Source organism: Tupaia chinensis, unplaced genomic scaffold, assembly GCF_000334495.1.
Source record: "Tupaia chinensis unplaced genomic scaffold, TupChi_1.0 Scaffold000014_1, whole genome shotgun sequence".
In the NCBI taxonomy this organism is placed as follows: Eukaryota; Metazoa; Chordata; class Mammalia; order Scandentia; family Tupaiidae; genus Tupaia; species Tupaia belangeri.
In genome coordinates this window covers 5,050,512-5,059,293 of record NW_006159444.1, presented here as the reverse complement: position 1 = coordinate 5,059,293, position 8,782 = coordinate 5,050,512, and the positions used below count along the sequence as shown (strand labels likewise).

General features: G+C 42.3%; 1 long non-coding RNA gene across 1 annotated transcript; it reads left to right on the top strand.

The window, feature by feature from the left end:
- Positions 1–2,809: 2,809 nt before the first annotated feature.
- LOC102499217 (uncharacterized) lies at positions 2,810–6,854 on the top strand. Its single transcript, XR_333199.2, has 3 exons — positions 2,810–2,905; positions 4,810–4,882; positions 6,707–6,854. It is a non-coding gene; the product is annotated as an uncharacterized LOC102499217 (long non-coding RNA).
- Positions 6,855–8,782: the final 1,928 nt, after the last annotated feature.

Genomic DNA, 8,782 nt, shown 5'->3' with positions numbered 1-8,782 from the left:
CATATTGTGTGTGTATATTTATTCAGTCAGCAAACATTATTAAGTGCATTCTTGAGCAAGGAGCTAAGGGGATAAAAATCTGGCCCCAAGGATAATAAGATCTGATTGGGGAAGAAAGGCCTTATTCATAGTGAAAATAAAGCAAAACCAATGTTAAGTGGGAGTCTTGGTCCATTTTGTGCTGTTACCACAAAATATCTGAGATGGACTTATCTATAAAGATAATATCTGAAGCAATTACTTCCTAACTTCAGATATTTCTTTAGATATTTCTCACAGTTTTAGAGGCTGGGGAGTCTAAGATCAAAAGACTGACACATTTGGTTTGGAAGATTGGGTCTCTGTTTCCAAGATGGTGTCTTGAATGCTATGTCCTCAAATGAAAAAAGTGCAATTTTTGGAAGGGCAAAAAGGGGAAACTCCCCCTCTCAAGTCCCTTTATAAGGGAACCTAAATCCATTCGTAAGGAAGGAGTACTTATGACCAAATCACCTCTTAAAGGCGTTACCTCTTAATACTACCACACTGGCAACAATTGAATTTTGGAGGGGACACATTCAAATCATAGCAATGAGATAAAACATATACTCCGTTTCCCTTTCAGTTCCCTCCATTTGGTTTTCCTGCTAAGGTTTTAAAAAGAAACACTACATCCGGCTGATCATTACTTACGTGGTATTTGAGCTTGGACTTCAAACCTGCCAGGAGTAGGGCATTTAGAGAGTGCTGGCTGCATTCCAGGTGGAGAGGAGAATAAGGCCAGTGGGAATCAGCTGACATTTAGGGGATTAGTGAAAGTTGGTTCTGCTCTTGCAGGTTATATGAAGCTGACTTGTGGCAATTATTTTGGAAAGGTGGTCAAGACCAGGTTAAGGACATGTAGACTTGATTCTATAGAAAATGGGAACCATTGCAGGTACCTGAGCAGGGTGTTGGCCAGATTTGGGTTTCAGAGAGATTCATGGCAGTAGTGGAAGCTGGGAAGCCTGAAGGGAGCAGGACCAGTTAGGAAGTGATTGCTTCAGGCTGGGGCTGCTGATTTCTGGGAAGGTGTAGCATGGGAGAAGGGGGAGAGCCCCCCTGTGAGCCTTCTGAGGAACCACAGGACTGAGTCTTACCATGGAGAAGGTATTCGATAATATCACGTCTACAGAGAGATTGAGGAAGGTGGAGGAATACAGAATAAAACCTTTGAGAAACTTGCTTGAGGAAACTAAGGAGGCAAAAGCTTGACTATGAAGAGTGAACAGGCATGCTAGCAGGTGGCATAGTGGTTAAAGTGCTGGACTCCCACGGTTCAAGTCCTGGACCTGGCATCTTGAAATTTATACTGGGCACATGTGAGGGCATGCCCACCAGAATCCCAGGAGGAGAGTAAAGGATGGGATTGCAGCATGGCCATCCCCCCTAAGAAGTGATTTTTTACTTTCTATCTGACTCTCTAGTGAGTGTATGAGTCTTACAGCATAAAAACTCTCAAAAAAAAAATTAAACGGGCAGTAACATAATATATGTAGTATGTTATGAAAATGAGCTGGACTTTTGTATATTCCAAAGGAAATGAAGTCAGTATATTGAAGAGATATCTGCACCCCCATGGTCACTGCAGGATAATTCACAATAGCCAAGTGCCCATGAGTGGAGGACTGGATAAAGAAAACATGGCACGTATACACCGTGGAATGCTTTCATTAACCTTTAGTAAAAAGGCAATCCTGTCTTTTTTTTTTTTCACTTGAAATCAGTATATTAAGGAGACATTCATACATTTCAACAATTGCTTAAATTCTGTTAATCGAGATTTTTTTTTTTTTGGAGAGATTTTCACTATAGGGCGCGTGTGCTCGCCAGACAGAGAGACATAGAGACAGAAAGCGAGAAATCACCCCCCAGGGGGGATGGTCACGCCACAATTCCTTCTCTTCCATTCTCCTCTCAGGATCTTGGGCATGCACGCACATGCGCCTGGCGTGAGTTTTAAGCCACCAGGTCCGGGACGCGAACTGCGGTCGACTACGTGGAAGTCCAGCGACATAGCCATTATGCTAACTGCTGGTTCCCTGTTAATCGAGATTTAAGCACATGAACATGTGACTTTAAAACATATAATTAAAACTATTCGTCGCAATCCTGTCATTTGTGACATCATGGATGCACCTGGAGGACTTTATGCCAGGCACAGAAAGACAAATAGCATCAGCTGTCACTTACGTGTGGAAGCTAAAATAGTTGAACGCATAGACGCAGAGAGGAAATGGTGGGTTGCCTGGGTGTGGGTGTGGGGGGCACAGAATTGGGAGAAGTTGATCAGAGGGCCTAAAGTTTTCATTAGGATGAATAAGGTTTTTTTTAAATATATTTTTTAATAATTATTTTATTTAACTTTGCTTATTTTAATTTTACCAGAGAGGGAGAGAGAGAGAGAAAGTGAGAAAGTGAGCCACCAGGCCCGGGACGTGACCCACAGTTGACCATATGGGAATTCAGCACCCTTAACCACCATGCCACATGCTGGCCCCAGGATGAATACGTTTTGAAGAGGTAGCATACTCATGGTGACTGTAGTTAGGGATAATGCCCTGGGTACAGAACTTGAACATAGCTAAGAGAGTAGTTCTTACCACAGAAAGTAAGTATGTGATGGGATGGGTATGTTAATGAATCTGATTTAACCAGATCACTGTGCATATAGGTATCCAGACATCATGTTGTAGATATATATGTTTTATTTGTCAGCTAAGAAAGAAAAGTGAGGGGCAGAATTAGGTCTTTGGGCTCACAACAGATGCCAGAGAAATGTCTTAAGTTCTCCAACAGGAGGTGACATACTAGGAGAGAGACCTATGCCCAGGGAAGGAGCAAAGAGTTCTTGGAGAGGAGGCCTGGGGATTCTCAGTCCTGGCAGGTAAGCCGGAATAGAAGTTTTAGCTATGGGTGCTTCTGGTTCCCCTTTGCTGATGGAGTTTTCCTGGGCTAATTACAATCCTATCCATGGTCGACACTTTCTGAGCACTTACTGTGTGCTCCGCACAGTGGTAAATCTTCACATGCCTTTGCAGCTGATTCCATCAGTTTAGTAACCCCTGAAAAAGTAGGGGTCACTATTTGTCTCCTTTTTAGGGTAAGTAACTAGTCAGTGGGGTAGCCAGACATCAGCCCAGGCCTGGCTCACACGTGCTGTCTTAATCACTGAACTCATGTCTGTCCTTCCAAAATCCAGTTGGGGCAGATATGCAAGGCTGCTCTTTCCAGAGACCAGGGTTCATGCCACTGTGAATTGAAGTGAGAGTGAATGGGCTCCTGTCCCCACCACACAACTCAGTGCTTCCGGAGCTGACAGGTATTAAGTGAAGGAAGATTTCCTCTAATTACCTTTCCTTTATGTTTTAAATAGGACTCAGCTGTGACCTCCACTAGGTTTCAGACTCCTTTTCAAAGATAGCTGTTCAAGAACTTTTCCTGCTCTCAATGATAATTGATGATAATTGATCTACTCACTTTTCCCACCATTTCTCAGGTCAATTTTCATAATTTATTTTTTACTAGGAAAGTTTGCCAGGTACCTTTCTTTCTTTCTCCTTCCTTCCTTCCTTCCTTCCTTCCTTCCTTCCTTCCTTCCTTCCTTCCTTCCTTTCTATATATTGACTTAAGTTTGTAAGTACAATACTCTTAGGCTCTGTTCTTTCCTTATTCTTAGTTTTGTATGTTTAATTATTTCTTCCTTCATTTTTTTTTCCTGCCAGGTTTATAAGAAGAAGATCTACTGTATTGGTCTTTCACAAAAAGAGTGTTCAGATTTACCTATTCTTTCTACTTTTTTGCTGTATTTCCTTTAGCTTTGGTTTCTAATTTCTCTTCTTATTATTTTTTAAAGGCTTTTGCTTTAGGGCATATATGCTTACTGGAGAGAGAGGGAGACAGAGACAGTAAGAGGGAGAGTACGAAATCACCCCCAGGAGGGTGGCCATGTTGTAACCCCTTCTCCATTCTCCTCCTGGGATCTTGGGCATGCACATACACGCGTCTGATGTGGTTTTCTCTTTCTCTTTCTTTCTTTTTCTTTCTTTCTTTCTTTCTTTCTTTTTGAGAACTTTTTGCTATAGGGTGCATGCACTCTCCAGAGAGACAGAGAAAGAGAGACAGAGAGCAATAAATCACTCCCCCGGGGGAATGGTCATGCTGCAGTCCTTTCTCCTTTGTTCTCCTCTTGGGATTTTGGGCACATATGCACCCTTGCTCTGCGTGAGTTTGAAGCTGCCAGGTACAGGACTTGAACTGCAGTCAACTGCATAAGAGTCCAGTGAAGTAACCATTACATTATCCACTGTTCTTCCCATGTGATTGTCAAGCCCCAGGTCCGGGATTCAAGCCATGGTCAGCCATGTGGGAGTCCAGCGACATTACCACGAAGCCATCTGCTGGCCCGGTTTTCTTAACTTTTTAAGATTCATGTTATTCTTTTTTTACTGTCTTAAATTAGTATTAAGTACACATATCATAAATCTTTTTCTTTTTTATTTGAGAGACTGACAGGGATAGAGACAAAGAGAGGAAGGGAGAGGGAGAGAGGCAGAGAGAGGTATTTCTGACAGGGTCTCACTGCACCTGCCCCAGCCTGCCAATGAGCCAGGATTACAGGCGTGTGCAGGATACCCGTCTGCTTGGCTTGCCTTCCAGCATCCAGAGCGGTAGTGCTATCTGTGTGCCACCGCAACTGGGCCCATTTTCTGTTTTCATATTTTATATTGAAATTTTTATAAATAATATAGTTTTATGTATTTAAATTGCATTAAATATCTTTTTTTATAGCCCATAGATTTTGGACTGAAGCCTTTTTCTCATTGCCTTCAAGATACCTTGAATATCATCTTTGATTCTTAAGGTTAGTTATAATTTTCAAGATTTCATCTTTTAATTCAGATTTTATTGGGTTATTATCAGATTGTGTGGCCTGCAAACTGTACTTCTTTTGTATATGTATGGAGATATATAGAGATAGATAGATAGATAGATATTTATGTATTTTTTGTGTTCCAATTAATTATCAAATATTTTAAGTAGTTGATGGATAGATGAAAAACAATTCCCTAATTGGAAGGTATAAGGATATCTATATCGCTAGCAAATGTAGATAATTGGATGTAACATTGATTCGCTTCTAAAAAGGGGTATATTGACATCTGTAATAAATTTTAGTCAAAACTTTGCACTTTTAAACAGTTTTTACTTTGAATATTTAGCTACTATTGTGTTTGGGCTTTCCAGTTTATTAACTATTGTACCTCCTTGTATTGTAGTCAGTTGTTCCATCAACTAGTTAAAATTTCAAGCTATTAATGGATGGCAAAGTAATGCCTATCAAAGTGTCTTAGGCAGCCCTGCTCCCAGCATGTGGCATCAGGCCTTTGGGATTTATTTTTCTGAACCTATATATCCCCAACCTGAATCTATCAAGATAATCCACAAAAAGTTCCATATCACATTTTGTCATTTCTGTTGGGAAAGGTGGAATCTACCTATCTATTCCCAATGTCTTTAGCTTGGACTCTAATCATAGCCAAGTGCTTTTTCTCCATTATGTTAAAGAGATGCCTATGTTTCTATTGGTCCTAAGTTGCAGTTTCATTCTAAGACCACTAAACTTACCTTCTCCACTATAATACTTCCCAGTTATCAGTGCATGGACAAGAGAATTTTTTTAAAGAGAGTTTTGCTATAGGGCATGTGCATTCACACACACACACACACACACACACACACAGAGAGAGAGAGAGAGAGAGAAAGTGAAAAATCATCCCCTAGGGGGTGGCCATGACTCAATCCCTTCACCTCCATTCTCTCCTTGGGGATTTTCGGCAAGCACACATTCATATGCTCCTGGAGTGAGTTTTAAGCCACCAGGTCCAGGACTTGAACCATGGTTGACTGTGTGGGAGTTCAGTGATGTAACCATTATGCCATCTGTGGTCTCACAAGAGATTATTTTTTTTTAAAGATTTTTGCCATAGGGTGTGTACACTTGTCAGAGGGAGAAAGAAAGAAAGTGAGAAATCATTCCCTGGGGGATGGCTATGCAGCAATCCCGTCTCCATTCTCCTCCCGGAATCTTGGGCACCCACGCACATGTGGCCAGGCGTGATTTTCAAGCTACCTGAGTCGGAGCTTGAACCAAAGTGAACCCTGTGAGAACCCAGCATCTTAGCTACCATGCCACATGCTGGCCCCAACAAGAGAATATTATCAACACTGCATTGGATTTGCACTGAGAAATACAATACATTCAAAAGAAGGCAGAATGTAGAGATGTTATTGCAGACCGTTCATTTTTCAGAGCAAGGAAGTACTTTGGCGATTGATGAAAATAAATGTTTTTCTCACCCCAAGCCAATTTTTAACTAGTAATATGGAGTGTGAAGGTAGAGCTAGCTACAGCTGCAAGATGGAGGACAGCACGTGTACTATTGAGTACCTGTGTGTTCTAAGCAAGTGCTGCTAAGGGTCAGGCTACATATGCATAAGATAACCAATATTTAGAAGGCGCTGAATGCGTGTGTGGCTTACAAAGTGCTGTGAATTACATTTGTGTTCATTGGCTGATTCAGCAAATACTTATTAAGGGCCTCCTGTGTACCTGAATCCATCCGGGGGCTTGAGTTGGGAGGCTGAACAGGTCTGGCATTTATTTATGCTCCTGCTGTTCTCTTAGGTACAAATGGTTGGACAGTTCGGTGCCTTCAGATCCTGGAATTTTTTCTCATCAGTTTCTAAGCTGCTTCACAAACCAGAAGTGTGTGGGAAACTATGGCTGAGTCAGCTCTTCCTCTTTCTCCTTTCCCTGCCTTTCTTCCTTATCCTGGCCCTCAATATTAAAATTTAAAATAGAAGGACAGGAGAACAACTACAATCTATGTTACAGAGTGATCACTTTTTGCAATAATGCCACATTTATATACAGTGTTCTAGTGATTAGCAAAAAAGCTGCCATTTCAGGTTGGACTTTTCCGAATGCTCACAGTGCTACAACTGTTCAGCTCTTACCTTTAAAAATTCCCTTAAAGTAATTCACTTAGTCATGATCACAGTTTGGCCATTAGACATTAAGAATTGCTTGGGACCCATCAATTAAGTCAGATAGGGATAAAGAAAATTAGTAAAGTTTGGGTTAATTCCAAAATCTGATGGAGCTGTGTTGGAGGGGAGGGGCCTGTTTATCAGATTACCACCTGCAGATTCTGCTAGGGGCCAGGCGGGGGCAGCAGAGAACTGACTGACGTCTATGTAATGGAAGGCCAGCACATGCCTGTGGCTTCCAAGGCTCAGAAGATGGTGGACTTGAGTTAGGAAATAGAGGCAAGGTTTTTGCATCTGCATCTGAGAAGAAGGGAGGAAAGAAAGACAGAAACACCACAAAGATCAAATGCAGAGGAAGCAAGAGTTGAAGTAGGACACAGGACTGGTGTAAGACAAAGAACTTAGTGATAAAAGCAAAACCAGCAGAAGAGACTAGAAAGTGTGGTGGGCGGGTAGACAGCAGGTGCCAGAGGGAAGCCATTGTGCTTCACTGGCATGTCTTCCAGCGTCTTCCCAACGTAGTGGGCCAGGCTCCTCCTTAGTTCTGGTGGCTCTCCTAAGGGCAGTGGCTCTGAATGAACTGAGATATGGGAGACACCAGCCACATCTTTCTCTTGAGCTGAGACTGCAGTGGAAGTCTTGCTTGGTTAACAAATACTGCAATGGATGGAGGAAACTTGGGAGTGTTTGGTAGTGATCAGAGTGTGGTGGTCCATCTGTGCTTGGATTTCTTCTAGTTCCTGCAACAGACCAAAGCCCTCAGCCTCCTTTAGTCCATCTTCCAAAAGATTTTTCCATCACTAAGGAAATGTAGTTCACTCTCCTGTTTACTCAGTGGTCTACTACACTCGAACCATCATGCTCTCCCTGTGTGGTCTTATCATAATTATCTTCAAATGGTGCTAATTAGCAGAACCAACACATGGGCAGCCTTCCCCCCTCTGCTTTGGCATCCTCACACACCTCATTTAGCACCCCTCATGGGAAGGCATTCTGGAGATCCCTTACTCGCACCCTCTCCCCACCCACCCCTCACCACCCATGTACGGCGCACTAGGGAAGCTGCTATCTAATAAGGAACAGTACCACATCCGAGCAGATGGCTGCTCATCTCAACACCCATGTAGTCACCCAAATCCTAGTAGAAGGAAAAGCTTTTTGGATGGTCCCTTGGAGCTAATTATAACAGTTTGAACCGTGTTAAGGCGATTTCTAAATGAGAAAGGCGTACGGAGAAAGAAAGACAAAGGGAGAATACACAAAAGAGTTCTTGGAAAAGAAGAAAAAGTTGTTAGGCTTGAGAACATCAAACTCCAGTTGCTGATTTTTTTTTGAGAAAATAGGTGGAAAGGTTTCGGTTAGCAATGACACCAGGGAAAATTGCTTTCCTACTTTTAGCTGTGCTTGACACAGTTTAACTACCATGTTGTTGATCAGAGTAATTAACCTCTTCCTGCCTTGTTTTTCTTCCTGTGAAGTGGGAATTAAAGTGCTTGCTGACAGTGTTTTGAAAAGATTTGTAAGGTAGGCAAGCCAAGTGGCATGATTGCTTTCACATGGCCGACTGAGTGGTTCGAGTCCTGGATATGAAGACTTAAAAAACAAGCCGGACACGTGTGCATGCATGCCCACAATCGCAAGAGAATGCAGGAGAAGCGAATGTAGCATGGTCATTCCCCCTAGGGGTGCCTTCTCACTTTCCTTCTCTCTT